At 41.3% G+C, this 15,983-nt stretch overlaps 1 long non-coding RNA gene across 2 annotated transcripts; it reads right to left on the bottom strand.

Moving 5' to 3' along the window:
- Nucleotides 1-966: 966 nt before the first annotated feature.
- LOC140658234 (uncharacterized) lies at nt 967-15,103 on the bottom strand. Of its 2 annotated transcripts, XR_012044663.1 has the most exons (5): nt 15,026-15,103; nt 11,961-12,029; nt 6,268-6,350; nt 4,055-4,111; nt 967-1,559 (listed from the first exon to the last, which is right to left on the bottom strand). It is a non-coding gene; the product is annotated as an uncharacterized lncRNA (long non-coding RNA). The 2 variants fall into 2 exon arrangements; XR_012044662.1 differs by lacking the exons at nt 11,961-12,029; nt 15,026-15,103 and adding an exon at nt 9,452-9,518.
- Between the last annotated feature and the right edge of the window lie 880 nt (nt 15,104-15,983).

The raw sequence follows: 15,983 nt of genomic DNA, 5'->3' as shown, positions 1-15,983 counted from the left end.
ATCCAGAGTTTAAAATATTCTTGTGATGTCACAAAATGATGGCTTATAAAATATTTTCATTTAATTAGGAAGCACTAAGAGGATTTCTGCAAGGAAAAAAAAAGCGAGGAAGCTCACTTTGAATTATTTATGTGCTGTGAACTATCATGATTGCCACTGAAGCTTTTCACGTGCAAAAATGCAGGCTTTGCTCGCTTTTCATTTTTAGGCCCTAATTCTGTAATTATTCAGGCATGCAAATGCCTGTGAATGGGGATTAATTATGCAGGTAATCAAGGTTTTATTCTAAGTTTTAAAAAGCAAAGATTGTCTGATACTGTGTACAGTGATGCTGACGCTGTGTTCATGCACTGAAATACTATTTTAAGGTATGATAATGGTTTGGGAATGGTTTACTTCATGGCAGTAAAAAGTGGTATGGAAGAATTCGTGCCTCGCGTAAACCGAGGAACGCAATTCCTTGCAGCACCGCTATGGTCAGCTGGCACAACTCGCTGTCCTGCAAGAGAGAAGGACGTCCTCCGTCAGGATGGAGTGCTCATCGTCCCCTTCCTTTTGCAGTGATGTGTACAAAAAGATGTACCGCAGTGTGCGCCATGAAGAAGTGGGGAGGTTGGAGACTGTTTCAGATTGGGAAGAGTGAGCTCGGGAGCGGAAGGCAGGAGGAATTAATTACAAATTAATTCCACCATTTGTAGAGCTGAGCTGGCCTCTGTCAGGGGTGCTCCCCGGTGTCTTCAGGGGTCTGTCTGCTCCAGGAAGGTGCTGCATTCATTACACAGCATCGTGGTGCTTTATTTAGCTGTCCTGTTCCCACTTGCTTTGCGGACACCAAAATGGCATTAAGTGTCTCGGTTTGGGTGCCCAAGCACACAAATCCAGCGGTGGCAGACTGTAACATGGAGAAGCTCAATTTCTGTACATAAACCCTGCACTGTATCATTTAATAAATGATGCTGTCAGAAGTGCCACAAAATAACACCAGCAGTGAGCACAAAAAAATTTTTGCAGCTGTAATCACACTTAGATACTTCAATTAGCAATCCCTTATTTAAAGCTGACAGTTTTACTCGTATAGTTTCCAGATACAGAAGCGCCATTGTGCCTTTAGTATGACTCATCCCAGTAGAACTGTCATTTGTTACAAAATACCTCCTCCTGACCCTTCAGACTAATATATTTGAAAGCAGAGCTGAGCTTAAGTCCCTGAAAATAGCGAGGCTCAGGGCAGGGAGTGGTGGAGACCTGGCAGGCCGCCGCAGCAGCGCGGCCTGCTGCCATCCTGCCCTGGGCCATCCGTGGAGCCATCTTGTGTGAGGCGGTGGGGAGGTGGCTGGTGCCTGTTTCGGGGCTCGCTTGCAAGTTGTCCATCACTTAGGTGCTTCTGGCTTTAAGGTACGGTGAGTTATAAAGTCAAGATGTCTGTATTGGCCTGTTTTGGGTACTGCTTAATCATGAGTCCCTTCGATCAGTTAAAGAAATAAAGCCGTACCCTATAAAACGCCTTTTTGGAGTTGGAGAAAGGGAGTTGTTCTATGTCTCTGTCAAAAGAGCTGGATCTGAAGAGTTAAGGAGTAACATTACTTTATTTGTGGACCAAGGAGAAGAAAATTAGGTTTATTTTAAATGCCAGAGGATTATTTTTAAATGTTAGGACAAGAGGTAGAGGTCTGTGGAATGGGCAGCCCAAGTCCTTTGGAGGCCTCGTGGCTCTTTCATCTTCCACCTCCCTGGAATTCCCGCTCCACTCCGATTGTTTGAGGCACCCTCTGGGCAGCAGGGAGGGCTCCATGCCATTAAAAAAGCTATTTTATTTCAGACTGACAGAAATGCGCTACAGCATCTGTCTCACGGACATGCAGCAACTAACAAAACCTTTTAGCTTTTTCCTACCAAAGTAGCTTCCTCAAGCCTCCCTCAGCAGCCACTCCTTAAAGCAGGGAAAGGAAAACCCAAACCCTAACCACCTTTCCCCCACCAACTAATCTGCTGGCAGATATCCAAAAGCAGAAACGGACCTCTTACTTTCACTGATGTTTTTTTTTCTTTAACTCACTGATGGAACTGGTGATTAAGCAGCATTTGCAGTGTGGCAGTTCTGACAATGTTAGAAGGAAAAGACAGCATGGGGGATACCGTACAGCAGGGTAAAAGTCTACACATTTTATAACCAGGCATATTCAGTTAGATGAACATCCTAATGCAATTAATTATATAGAGAATGATATAGAAAATATTTATAGTAAATACAAATTTACTGTTTACAAATAGTAAACAGCCTTCTCAAAGAATAGAAATAGCAATGCTCATACTAATCAGTATTAGCATTATTATTGGCATAGTGTTTTTCAGCCAGCTTGAAGGAAGACATCCTGTTATGAACAGAACAGGTTCAAGCTCATTCTTTGTTCTGCAGATAACTTCTGCAATCTAAGAAAAACTGCTTAGAAAAGGAACATGATTAAAAGAAATCACTAGAGAACCTGCATGCTTGCATCTTCTGGTGACATTTACTTGAGATAGGAAAGGAGGGGAGAGAGAAAGAGAGAAATTAAGCTCACAAAAAAATCTGATTATTTTGTCAAAACATGATGAAATGTGAAGAAGAAAAAAAAGCCATCATAAAAATGCACACAAAGGAGAAAACCATCAACACTTAGTACTGGAATTACGACATTCTATTTACTTCACTATAAAAGTAAGGTATCATATATTGTCCTGGTTTTAGGACAGTTTACAGATGGTTTACAGAATGCCCACACTCAGGACTTGCAAGCTATAGGGTCGCATGCTGTGCTGTAGTTACATCAACATAGCCATCACAGTGCAAATCCCTTTGTAGATACTGTAGTATTGGTGTGACTTCTGAAGAAACTCCCTGCCTAGGGACAAAAGGGGGTGTGGGGGGCTCAGACATCTCCTCTTCTCCCTTATGTCGCATTGAGTTTCTCAAAGCATTGTTTCTCCTGCCCCAGGGGTGGAAGCCACTTCCAGCTTTGGGTGGCTGGAAGAAGAAAGGCCAAGGAGCTGATCTTCAATTGTATGGAGTGAACAGCAACAGATGGAGAAGTAGGAGACAAATGAATTGTTCCTTCCCTTCCCTTTCTGGATCTCTCTCTGGATTTAATTATCCAGTGATTTTGTAGCTGTCAATTGATGGATGTGCAGTCTACCCATGCCTGCTGGCTAATCCACTTTGGGGCTGTATTAGATTGGTTGAAAAATGATTGAATTAGAATAATATTCTGCTGTAACATAAAACAATAGTGGGAGAATGAGGAAGTCTATGGAAAAAGTATTATTGGTATCAACAGAAGAAACTGAGTTTCAATTTCTAAGGGGTAAATCTGAGTTTCAGTTACATTAGTGCAGCACCACAGAAAGAGTTAGGATTGTTCTTATGAGATTGAGAATTACATGAAAGAAAAAATGAGAGACAGAAAAAATTAACAAAAAAATAATAGAATATATGGTCTTGTGGTTTGGTAGGAATCCAAATAGAGGATATTAAATTTGGTTTGTGTGGTCAGTAGCATCTTGTAAACCCAGATGCAGAACATAGAGAGTGGTAAAACAATAACAACTGGAGGAAGAGAAATGGAAAGTTTTAGACCTATCAAAAGAAATACAAGTGAGCTCCTTTAAATGAGTACTTGAGGTTTACATAGCTGGAGACTTGTCTTATGCCATGAGAATTCTCTCTGTGTGTGAAGTTTTTATTAAATGAATCATGCTTAAATGAAAAAAAAAAGAAAAAAACAACACCAAAACCCAGAATGGTGCATAAACTGGCGTGTGTTTTGGCACTGTGTATCCATTCTCATGCTCTTACCTCTGAGTAATGGTTTACTCTTAAAGCAGTGATTTGGTCTTGAGCCCTGAGTAAAATGAGGGATACTCTGTGTATCTTAAGGTCCAAGGAAACTTGTTTAGTATATATATTTTTTTAATATTTTGTGCTTAGTGCAACAAACATGCTGTGTGAAAATTGTTTCTGCATCAACGGTATGCCTTTATCATCCTGAATTGTTGCCTCTTAGATGTATCTACATACCCATATCGCCGTTATCTTGGTTGAATCGAATCTGACTCTTCCATTTTCTCTAAGTAACTGGAAAAAGAAAGTATTTTTTCATACAGACTCTTTGCATACTGAGAAATAGAAATAGAAATAGAAAAGAAATAGAATAGAATAGAATAGAATAGAATAGAATAGAATAGAATAGAATAGAATAGAATAGAATAGAATATTTCCATTGGAAGGGACCTACAACGATCATCTAGTCCAACTGCCTGACCACTTCAGGGCTGACCAAAAGTTAAAGCATGTTATTAAGGGCATTGTCCAAATGTCTCTTAAACATGGACAGGCACGGGGCATCGATCACCTCTCTAGGAAGCCTACTCCAGTGTATCTGGAAACTTCAGTGCTCTTAGGAAAGATAGGTAAATCATTATTTTAGTATCCAGTGTTTATGAAGGGAGTAGAAATGGTCGCTGAAAGCAGAGGCCTTGTACTTCCACAAAATTTCCTGAACAAGCCAAGAGTGATTCAGGGAATATCAGTATATCTCACAAGATACATATGGTGTCTTCAGCAAGATATGCCCAATCTCCTTACTTATTTCTGTCCCTGGGAGGAAATGGTAATTTTTCCCTGTCTCACCCATATCAGTAGTCAAACAGATAAAGAAAGGAAGGCCTCTGAGGTGAGAACATCACCAGCAATATTCCCTATAAGGAGCAACAACTGATGTGGTCACTAGTGTCTACAGATGACTTCTTCAGAAATGCCTTCATTACAAATTGTGCAAAAGTGGTCAATACCCTGCCCTTTATGTAAGAAACTGTTAACAATCTTGTCAGTAATAACATGAAAACATCCTCGTTGCTTTTTGCAAGCCATTAAGACAAAGGTCTGGCTCACAGTTTTGGCATTTCCCATTCAGCAAAGCTGGCTCAAACATCCAAATAAGGTGGTATATTTATATCCTTTGGCTTTGTTATTGCTTCTTTTGTATCAGCCAAATCTACTATGATCCCTTTAGCTTTTGTGTCGCTAGTAATACCACTGCTGTCTTTCATAGCACTATGAGCAGTTAGCAAAGCACGTAGAGAAGGAACTAGCATGAATGTCCCCACCTCCTTGCTGAGGCAGGAGGCGCAGCAATGGAAATGACTCACACAAAGTCATTCAGTAGGACAGTGATTCAGTGAGGACTAGCACTAGGCATCATCAAATTCAGTATACTCAAATTTCCTTAATGTCATGACAAACTACATGAACAATGACTAGCTGAAGTAACCTGTGACAAAGAATTAAAAGGCAGAAGGCGCCCACTTGCCAATTGTTAAGATTTCTATGGGTAAGGCTTGTATTATTTCACTACATTATCAGCAGGATGCCTTGACAGACAAACAATGTAATATACTTAAAACAACCAGAACTGAGTTGGTCTGTCAGCATCTACAAGACCATCAGAAAAGCCACACCAGTCTGAAGGAGAGGTAACAGATTCTAGTTTCAAAAAGGGAGCTGTAGCCATGGAAATTATTATCAGAAACAGGGTCTTGCAGATTCCAGAATTGCTACATTTGCTTTCATTTTTATTTTCAAAATATAGTTGTTGAGTTACAAACAAACAGTTGAGTTACATTTCTTAGAAATACCAAAGAAATGCTGTATTTCCTGTATATTTTTAATACAATGGCTCATTTTACCAAAGTGCTTCTCTTTCATTTGGTTCCAAAATCTTTCTTTCCTGCACTCCTATTCCAATTAACACATCTCTTCTCTTTTCACTGTCTGCTGACTCTCTTCTGCACACCATTTTTCTCTTATATCACTGTTCTTTCCCAATTTCTCTGGAAATTACTACCTTGCATTTTCTGTTCTCTTACAGTCTTTTTTTGTCAATGTGTAAGTAGGTGTAATAGCCACCCTTAAAGCCCTTTGCATACTTACTGTCCTATATCGAATTCTTCCAAAGCATATACTTGTGCTACATAAAGAAAACAGATTTCTCTGTATTATGACACCAAAAAGTAAGATTTATTAATAGGGCAATCTTTACATGAGCTGACACAATGCAGTTCTAAGGAATGACAGACAATTAAGATTTGGTTTCCCCATTACAAAGGAAAAGTACCCATACAACAATAGGAAAGTCAAAAAGAAACTTCTAGAAAATTGCGCGTCTTTTTTTTTTTAATTACCAAAAGTAAATGGACACCCACAGCTGTCAGCCAAACGAGTTTTCCCCTTACCTTTATGCTCCGTTGACTGTGAGAGACATTGTCTGTAGTCAAAGTGGGACACCGCCTTTAGAATCAGACCAAGTTATGACTTTCTAAAAGAAGAAAAAAGGGAGTGAAACAATTGAATAAGGAGATTTAGCCAAGGGACCGTGTTTGGTAAAAGCAATAAATACGTTCTCAGTTTACGGCTCATGGAGACTCGGCAGACAATAGCATAACAATCAACTGTTGTATGAAAGATCCCTGTTACACCAATCAAAGAGCAAAAGGCAAAAGACCGTATTAGCTCTGGCATGCACACAAACAAGCCCATAATGATGCTGTGAATAAAGCTTTCTGTCACTTTAGAGGAAATAATTTACTCAGCGTAAAACTGTCCTGCATCCAGAGACCCTGCAGACAAAATGTGAAATGGTGAGGAACATCCCACAGAGCGGTACTAGATTTCGGGGCTCTACTCTAGATCTGGAAGGGTGGTGAGGACTAATCTTTTAAGCTTGGTAATCAGCAATTCTGTGTTGTGGTGCCAGCTTGGGGAGGAGGATGTCTAATAGATTAATGGAGGAAACAAGAGACAGTCTAGCAGTCATGATTCCTAGATTCCTGACTGCATTTGTTCTCTAGCTAGACCAGGCAATAGACAGGCATTACAAATAGGAAGAATTATCACTGGCTTACATGCATTGTCATATATACAGAGACCATATCAAAACATTTCCTGGTGTGAATTACGTTACATTTAAATTGAGGCATTTTCTTTGTTTAGGACCCTATGAGTGAACATAGCTACTTTACAGCTACTCTTTTTTATATTAAAAATCTCCATGGACAGATGATACTGCCCCACCATTTCCTACTAGCACAAGCAGCATTTGTTCTTAATGTTTATATAATAGTATCATGTAGAGGTCACAAAGCTAGTCTCCAATTTACTCACCCTCGTAGGAACAAGTAGAAAAAAGTAATTGTCTGCACCCAAAGAGGACTGAAAGAATTTCATTTATACCCTGATGTGAAACCTGTCCATCCTACAGGAACTGTTTATACTTTCTGCAAAGATGCCCCAATTCTTCACTTTTCTGGAGGCACAGGTATGGGTGCACAGGTGCAAGCACAGTGGCACCTATACCTATTTCCCCCCTTCTTTTAAAAAAGCAGAAAGATAAATTGATTCTAGAAGCCACAGAGAATTGAAGATTTTGTACTAAGGCAGGGTCATGGAGACTTTGTTTGATGAAGTGATTAAATAACTGATTTTTGCTCCATGCTTTACATGTTTTGCCATCATGGATGGTACCACAGCAGCCCAGCATCTGCCAGCCCAGTGTCTTACAAGATTTGTTTTGTATGCTTCCTTAGGTAACCTGTCCTCACGCTTTGCAGCTTTCAGGGAGCACACTGGGAGTGGCGGGGGTGAGGGGGAGACAGGGGCTATGGTGGTCACACAATTATTTCAGATAATGCAGGAGTGCAGGTGTCACGCCAGGAAGGCATAATGGGGAAGCTGCTGCCCTTTTGGGCCCTTGCTCAGTAAGCCTGTGCTTAGTTTGGAAATAATTTTTTTAACATCCTTTATAATGCATGTAAGATACGTTAGGGTTGCATCAAAAAAAAATGCTCAGAACCTTCAGCTCCAAAGAAGGTGATGAAAGAGTAGAGGCAGTCAACACCACTTAAGATTTAGACCCTGGTCTCTACAGAAATCTTGTACTGAGATTAATCAGACACTGGATTCAAGCAAAGAGTTAAATCTTAAAACTAAAGTATGCACTTTTAAACATCTCATAAATTGCTTATAACTGCACAAAATACCGCAGGGTGCATGTGAGCACCCCCACATGAAGCTGAATTGCAGCCAGATAAAATATCCTGCAGCTTTTGCTAATAATCCTGATGAAAGAGAGGCTTATTGTAATAGAAAGAAAATGTAGCAAAGATTTGTAGATAAGTGATCATTATAATTCAGTGACCTGGGGGAGGACATGACACAAACAGCATTATTTGATGAATCGTTGAAAACTGTAAAGAGAAGAGTGGCAAACTTTTCTAGATTGTTTCCAAAGTCTGGCCATTTCTGTGTAACTAAGTTAATATATCCAGTACAATTATACCATAGAACTGCAGTGTGACAACATAGCTAGGTTAGTCAAAGCCTGATGCACAGAGGCAAAGATTAAAATACCAGTGTAAAAGGGACAAATGTTTTGGAAAACAGGCACAAGGGTGAATGTAGTAAACTTAGTTGGACACAGCTTTATAAAACTACTCACTAGGCATCATCTTCACCTGAAAACCTCCTTAATGGGCAGGGTTTTTCTGATTTAAGACAGCAGCAATAGATTGAACTCTTAACAAGTAGGCTAATGAATGGACATATATCTCAGCACTGTCATTACTGTAGCTTTAAATTAAATGCAGTCCCTCCTAGGTAAGAGCAGTAGATGGTCCTTGATGATGGCTAGGTAAGAGAGACAGGAAGCTAAACAAACCCATGTCCTCATGTTTAGGTTGGCAACATTAGTATCATCAATTCTGTACTTTCAAAACTAATGCCTGGACTTTCCCTCCCCCCACTCCCATTATTGGATTTACTTAAAAAATCAGGATAATTGAAAAAATAGCCATTTTAGATGTGTTTTCTTTTCTTAGGAAGGAGGGGGGGGGGGATCACATTTAGGAGTTTTTCTTGGCATCTCACATGTATGGAAAAAAAATCCAGAGGTTCTCATCTCATCTGTTATTTAAAAACATCAAGCATTGGAAGGTATGCAATTAGCTTTTGAAATCTGGCAATGATGTACTGTCAAGTGTATATAAATATGGATCATCAGAGTAATTTTTAAAAACAACATATACAAAATTGAGAGATGCTACTTTTATTCCAAACAGGAGGGCACCCATTCATACAGATTTATCCCAAAATAGTAAGCAGTATACAATAAAACAAATTAATATTTTCAATATGAATAAAACCTATAAAGTCCTGTATTTTTATGCAGAGATGGTTATCAAGTCCATTAATGAGTTATTCTTAGGAAAAAATTAATGTTTAAAAGCTCAATTACAAGATATAAAATATGACCCAAACATATGGCTGCTGTTATAAAGTTTCTTACTGGTTGCTGAAATCTGTTTAATATTTTCTTGATATGAGAGGAAAAAAAGATGCTGTTATATGGTTTTCTGCACTTACTGTTCGCCTTTCAGGATGTTTCCCTAACAGGAGACTGCACCAGATAGCTGGAGCTGTTATAGCAAGAGATGGATGTGGACTTTGACACTAGCCCTGAGATTTCTGGGAAATGTAGTTTAGATATGAGAAAGAAAAAAAAAAAAGGTGGGCTTTGATATGGTTATTTGCAATTAGTGAAATTACAAGATCTTTGTATGCTTAAATGCAGTGCCGATTTACTGGTCTGGTGGCAATCCCACAGAGGCGTATGTTTCTTCTGATGACAGAAACGCATTTAACGGTTTATCCAAGAGATTATAAGTAATACCTTTGACAGCAATAAGGGGAACTGCTAAAGAATATTCACATGATTAAGCTGTATCGTGAGTGATACATTGATAAATGAACAAAGAGGTAAGCTTATTCATGTTGTGGTCAAGCCAATGGGAAGTGAGTAATCTCTACACTGCTCAAATTAGAAATGAGTAAATTCTCTGTCATTGTCTAGCAATGAGGCAGGGACGTGGATGGATGGAGATGAAGCAGGGTAAGTGGAAACCTCACTAGACCTTAGAGTTCCAAATGTTGACATCTGACTCAACTGGAGGAGAGAACCATTGTACTGTTTTATTTATCACTAATGCTTTTTTCCCCCCTGTATTTCTCCCACTTCTTTTTTTAATGAGTATTGCTAGTGTATACCTTTGATGATTCTTACCAAAATGCCTCAGCTTCTTACAATGAAAAGTACCTCTGCAGAGGGTTACCTGAAGAAGGAATCAAAAGGACCTGCAACTCTAGACTCACGACCTAGCTACACATAATAGGGATGAAGCTGAGATCAAATGAGCGGACAGCTGCAGTGGCAGAAAGGCTATAGTAGGGCCTGGTAGTTTTCTGTTTGGTAATTAAAGGGTAAGAATGATTCTGTCATATTTCTGCAAGGAAGCAATCTCCCCTTAGCATTGGTAGAAGAGTGCCATGCTCCCTGTCTACAATCTCATCCCATAACTTGGCACTGTGGCCACTCTGGCCTTACCTACACTGGGATGCTGCCCCAGTGACAAACACCATGTGTGCCTCCCTTTATCTGAACCAAGGCAAAGATGCTGTTTGCCTTAGCGAGATTTCAAGCTTTGTTCCTGTGATGCAAATAATCATTTCTAAGTGGTATTTGAAATCTACAATCATGCCATTTCACTGGGACAAAACATCAGGCCAAATATACAGACTAGGTATGGCTGTAGTCTTCGCAGGCTGATTATCAATGCTTATTGGTTTGCAACTCATAGAAGCCAAAAATAATTTTGCATCAGATGGCGTAAGGTTACAATAGAAGAAGATCAGTTAGGAAAAAAGACTCTCTCCTATAGAGTCCTTAACAATGTATAGCTTCCCTTTTAATATTATAAACACATTATAGGCAGGAAAAAAAGCTGAATATATCATTCAGACATCATAAAACTATTCAGTCACCTAGCTTTTGAAAAGAGGATTTTAAGATGTAAGTGTAATCTAAAACCACCATAGTATCTTTTGTACTCATTGTTTGAAAAAACAGATAACTAAAAAGATGTTTAGAAAAAAAGATCCCAGCCATTTCTGAAAATATGATTAGAAAACATGACTGGAGCATGTAAATCACAACAAAAACTACTTCTGAGTCCTGATTTTCCTTTGTTGCATCATAGGTAGTTGTTGACTTAGAGACCTGCAATGGGTCCGAGAAAAAGAGAAGAGAAGGGATTCCTCTTTAAATAACACAAAAACTACAGCAAAAGATTGTGCTGATTACAGATTAAATTACAGGACTAAATTTATTTTGTCATGATTCCAGTATAAACCTTGCTGAACTCAATATTTGGTTTGCATTCATTTGGGCTGCCTTAGCAGGGCTACCTTAGGCAAACAGCAGACTTGGGTTCAATGAGGTTGTCTCACTCTAATACATTACCTGAAGCAGGGAATGAAAGTTGCTCACAGAGTTTCAAAACCTGAAGTTTGAAACCTTAAGTCTCTGAATTGCTGACCTAATTAGAAATGTGCAAAGACTCCTTTTATTAGATTTTTTTTTTTTGTGAGGACCAGTATGAGGACTTGTTACTGCAGGATTAGGATGACATAGTTCACTTCAGGAAATACTCCCTAGAGACAACTGCCTTGGGTGTTCCTCTGAACTCCTGGATACAAACTACATCTCCTTTGGTCAAGCTAGATGCTTTCCGAAACTCTTTCAGAGTAAGTTGGGAAGGTTTATTTTATATCTCGCCATGCTTTATGAAGGAGAACAGAATTTTCACAGCACAGTGACTGAAAGCAGAGTCACTGAATCATAGGCATCATGGCTAAAAGAGACCTTGTAGCCTAATGCTTGTAGCCTGTGGTAGGATCCTGTACTACTAAATTTATGTAGATGTTTACCTAACCTATCTTAAATCTTGGGAAGATTTTTCCTAATTCTTAAACTAATTTTGTCTAAATGCTGCTCAAATCCATTTATCCCCTGTGTCTGTGGACAACAATTTCTTACCTTGCCATCTTTGCAACATGTTTTTGCACATTTGAAGACTATTATCCTCTCTCTGCTCAGTCCATATTTCTGTAAAATAAACAAACACAGCTGATTCAATTTTTCTTCATGGATCATGTCTTCTACACATCTTCCTTTTGTTCACCTCTGAGTCCCCTCCAGTTGATCTATATCTTTCTTGAAGTATGCTGCCCAGAAGAGACAGTTCATCCATCAGTCTAGGCTTCCTACTGCTGCAACGAATGAAAGGATTATTTCATGTACAGCATGTACATACAACATGCATGTTTATTCAGAGTATTTAACTTCTTTTTGCAGCTACATGATATTGCTGACACACATTCCATTTTAACTGCTGGACCTGTTTCTGCAGAGAATCTTTCAGACTAACATAGTCAATGGAATAAGAAGCCAGTTCATGAAGAACAGAAAAAAAGATCTAAAATTGATTAAGTGCAGTGCAACAAAGCCAGTAAATACACACTTAGTAAGGGAGGAGTTAGTGAGAAAGTCTGTTAGTTCCATTTCATGCTGGCACCCCAGAGACATGTAATGTATCTAATTATACATTTCTGGGGTTTAAACAATGCCTCTCAGCTTTGATGAAACAAAAAGTAAACAAAAACTTTCAAACCGGGATTAATCTGAAAATGTGAAACATATGAAGCAACTGAGCATGGACACCTATGTTACTTATTAATCTAATTTGGTGTCTGCTAAACTGACTAAATATTAGCAGGCTTAGGAATTACAGGAAGACAGATACCCTGAGAGGCAGAATATATTCCAGGTAATGAGATGTAAAAAAGAGGAAAGAAGAAGAGGAAGAGAAATAGGGGATGGAAAACAGAAAGGAAGAGAAATGAAAGCCAGTAATAACCAAAGGTGTAGACAAAGGCTGTTTTGTGTAACACCAAGTGAGAGAACAACTAAGAGTAGCAGCAATGGAATGTTTAGTTACTATATAAGACCAGATTCAAACCTTGACCTTGGTGCAAACTTTCTATTGCCATTAATGGCCACTGTATTGCCAGATGTATGCTCCAAAAGCATAAACAGCATGTAATTTGCCTGCTCCCATCAGATGAGTTTCATACCCTTCTGCTCAAAAGACCAGATGAGTGAGAACAGGGCTCAGCATCAGAAGCTCACTGACGGACATCTTAAGAACGTCTTAAGAAAGCTCTAGAGACAGAGAGTGGGCTTGGGAATCTCTCAGAAAGGATGGCCATCTTAGACCTCGGAAGCAATTGGGTAAATGAGAGAGAGTCATTTAAGAAAAGACTTCATGTGCAAAGGCCTGGTAACGTAAATACAAAATATTAAAGACTAGTAGGAAATATGTATATACACTTAACACAGACATTTGTAAAGAACATGTGTCAATTGTGTGTAAGATCCTGGTCAGATATAAGATACCTCTCCTTGTATGCTTCTTATTTTCATTTTTCTTCTTTTAGTTCTTTTCCTCTCTTTCTTTTTCAACCACATATACTCTGTATGTTTTCCCTGAGGAACATTTTCATGCTTCTATTTTCTTAGGGTTAGATGGGGGGGGGGGGGGGGGGGGGTGTGCGCTTCATCTACAGTTGCGTGGAGCAACAGTGCCAGACAGTGGCTGGCTGGGATAAATGCAGCTGGATTTTCCCTGTAGTTAAGCTTTTGGGACCTGTAACAAGCATACTAGTTACCTGTGATGGATCTGAGCAGTACAGAAATAAGAGAAAGGCACGCAAAGCAGCCTGTCGCAGAATAATTATCCCTGTTGTCTGCGTTCCCCAGAAATTTCACGGCATTTGTTCTGATTTTGAACACTATGCTTGGAAATAAGCTCTAGGGAAGATGATGTGAGCTGTGACTGACAGTTTAAAATTCCTTTCCCCTTCGGCACTGCTCATACTTTCATTTACAAAGCTTTACAGCAGGCTGTAAAGCTCTCCGCATACTGCGAGGATTGCTCCTCCTGCTGGGACAGAGTCCTCTGCCCATAAGGTCCCACAAGCCATAGTAGCCCAGGTCAGACTAACAGCACTGTGTCCCTTGTGGCACAGTACGGGTGACGTGCAGTCTGGAATGAAAAGAAACCCAGGCCTTGGCCAGTGAATCTCATTTCTGTCATCTTTTTTTGAGGCTGACACCCAAGTTACCCTTAAGTAACTGCACACCCAGTAGTTACCTCCTGTTGACTAAGCTGTCAGACAAATTCACAGCCCGACTGGCGACTTCTGAAGGTCACTTGGATTCTCCTCCCTAGGTGCAGGAAAAGCCTCTCCAGTGGAAGGAGTGGAGATAAATGCATTTGTGATGGACTGTGAAAGCTGAAGTCCAGTGGGCCTTTGAAATATTTTATCATAGGAACCATTTTATCAAAAGGTGATGGGGAGGTATAGGTGTCAGGCAGCAGTGTGGTATAGGTGACCTTTCCTTCTGCAAGTTTAGAGGAGTGAATGTTAAGCTTTGTTGGCAGAAGGTCAATGGGTGGAAAAAGGAATTTTCAATCAACTCTATCACCTGCCACGCCAATTATTTTGGATGAGTAACAAATAATGATCATGCACTAGAAGAGCATTCAGCAAATGGTTTCAACCCACATCTATCAATGCTTTTGTATTTATGAATATTACCTTACTTTCTGGAAGTCTTTTAGCATTCCTAAGGTGGTATTTGTTTAAAGTAGTTTAACAAGCTTTACATATTTTGCCTATAAAGTTGAAGTAACTGTATGAATTTCTGGATACTAATCTAAGAATTACCTATTTTAATATTCTACAGGTTTGGAGCTTTTTAACTCACAGAATTACTAAGCTTCATGAAATCTTCTTATCCGCAGCCTGAGCTTTCAGCAATAGTTAAGCCAATATTTGAAGGAAAGAAAATCTATCATTTATCTCCAGCCCAGCATCTCCAAATCGATTAGCTGAAGATAACGATGGAGTAAGGGTCAAAAATACAAAAAGATTTTGCCCTGAAAATGATGCTATCTCCAACCTAGTTTAGACACAACCTAATTTAGTTTCTTTTGCTGAAACTTCTTGGGTTTGCATGGAAACACGAAAAAGGCTTACCAGCTCAAAGAAGCGAGTAGGACGCGCTAGGCTGAGGGTTAGCACATAGTCATTGAGGATACAAGGGTCATCTGAAAGGCAGTCCTACTTCCATGGGTTTTGTGAGACAAAAAGCAAACAAACCCGCATATGCAATCTTTAGAGAAGTAACGTAGCAATTAATAGTTGTGTTGCTGATCCCCTCACTCTTTCTTGATCTCCCTGGCCCAACAACAGTCCAATTCCTGTATACGAACTGGCGCAGCTTCACAGTGAGAAGAAGCATGCCCCTCCACGCTGGTTTTCAGACCTACGCCCGGGTTTGTACGCGGGGGGGGTGGCGGGGGGGGGTGCACAGAGGACGGGAAGGCAGCCCACGGACAACACCCACATTTTGCGCTCTTAAGGCCAGCGGCCGCGGCGGGAGCCGGCCTGCTCGGCCCGGGGTGGAGGGCAGAGGCCGGGGCTCGGGAACTGCTCCTTACGATCCCGTCACAGCCCGGCGGGAACGGGGAGCGCCCCCGCGCCCTCCGCCCCCACGGGTCCCCGCGGCCGCCCCTCGCCCGGCCGCCCGGGCCCTCCCCGCCCCGGCCCGGTCGCCCCCGTCGGCGCCGCCGCCTCCCGCCCCTGGGTGGCGGTGTTACCCCGCGGGACGCGGCCGCGCCCGACGCCGGGGCCGCCCCGGCCCCGCTCTCCGTGGCCGGGCGCCGCGCCGGCGTTTGCGGGGCCTGGGGCGGCGGCTGTCCGCGACTGCCCGCTGCCGCCGCCGCCGCCTCGGCCCTGCCGCCGCGCCTCCTCCCGCCCGGGCCGGAGGGAAGGCCTTTGCGTCCCCCGCGCCTCCCACCGCCGCCCCTGCCGCGGGCAGCGCCCGCTCCGCGCCCCGCGGGCGCCCGGGGCTCTCGGGGGGGACGTCGCCTTCCAAAGGCTTCGAAAACCGGAAAAAAGGGGGGGGGGAAGGGCGGGGGGGGAAGGGGGGCTG

The sequence above is a fragment of the Ciconia boyciana genome, chromosome 1 (genome assembly GCF_034638445.1).
Source record: "Ciconia boyciana chromosome 1, ASM3463844v1, whole genome shotgun sequence".
Taxonomy (NCBI): Eukaryota; Metazoa; Chordata; class Aves; order Ciconiiformes; family Ciconiidae; genus Ciconia; species Ciconia boyciana.
Note: the sequence above shows the minus strand (reverse complement) of the source record. Positions and strands in the feature narration are given on the sequence as shown.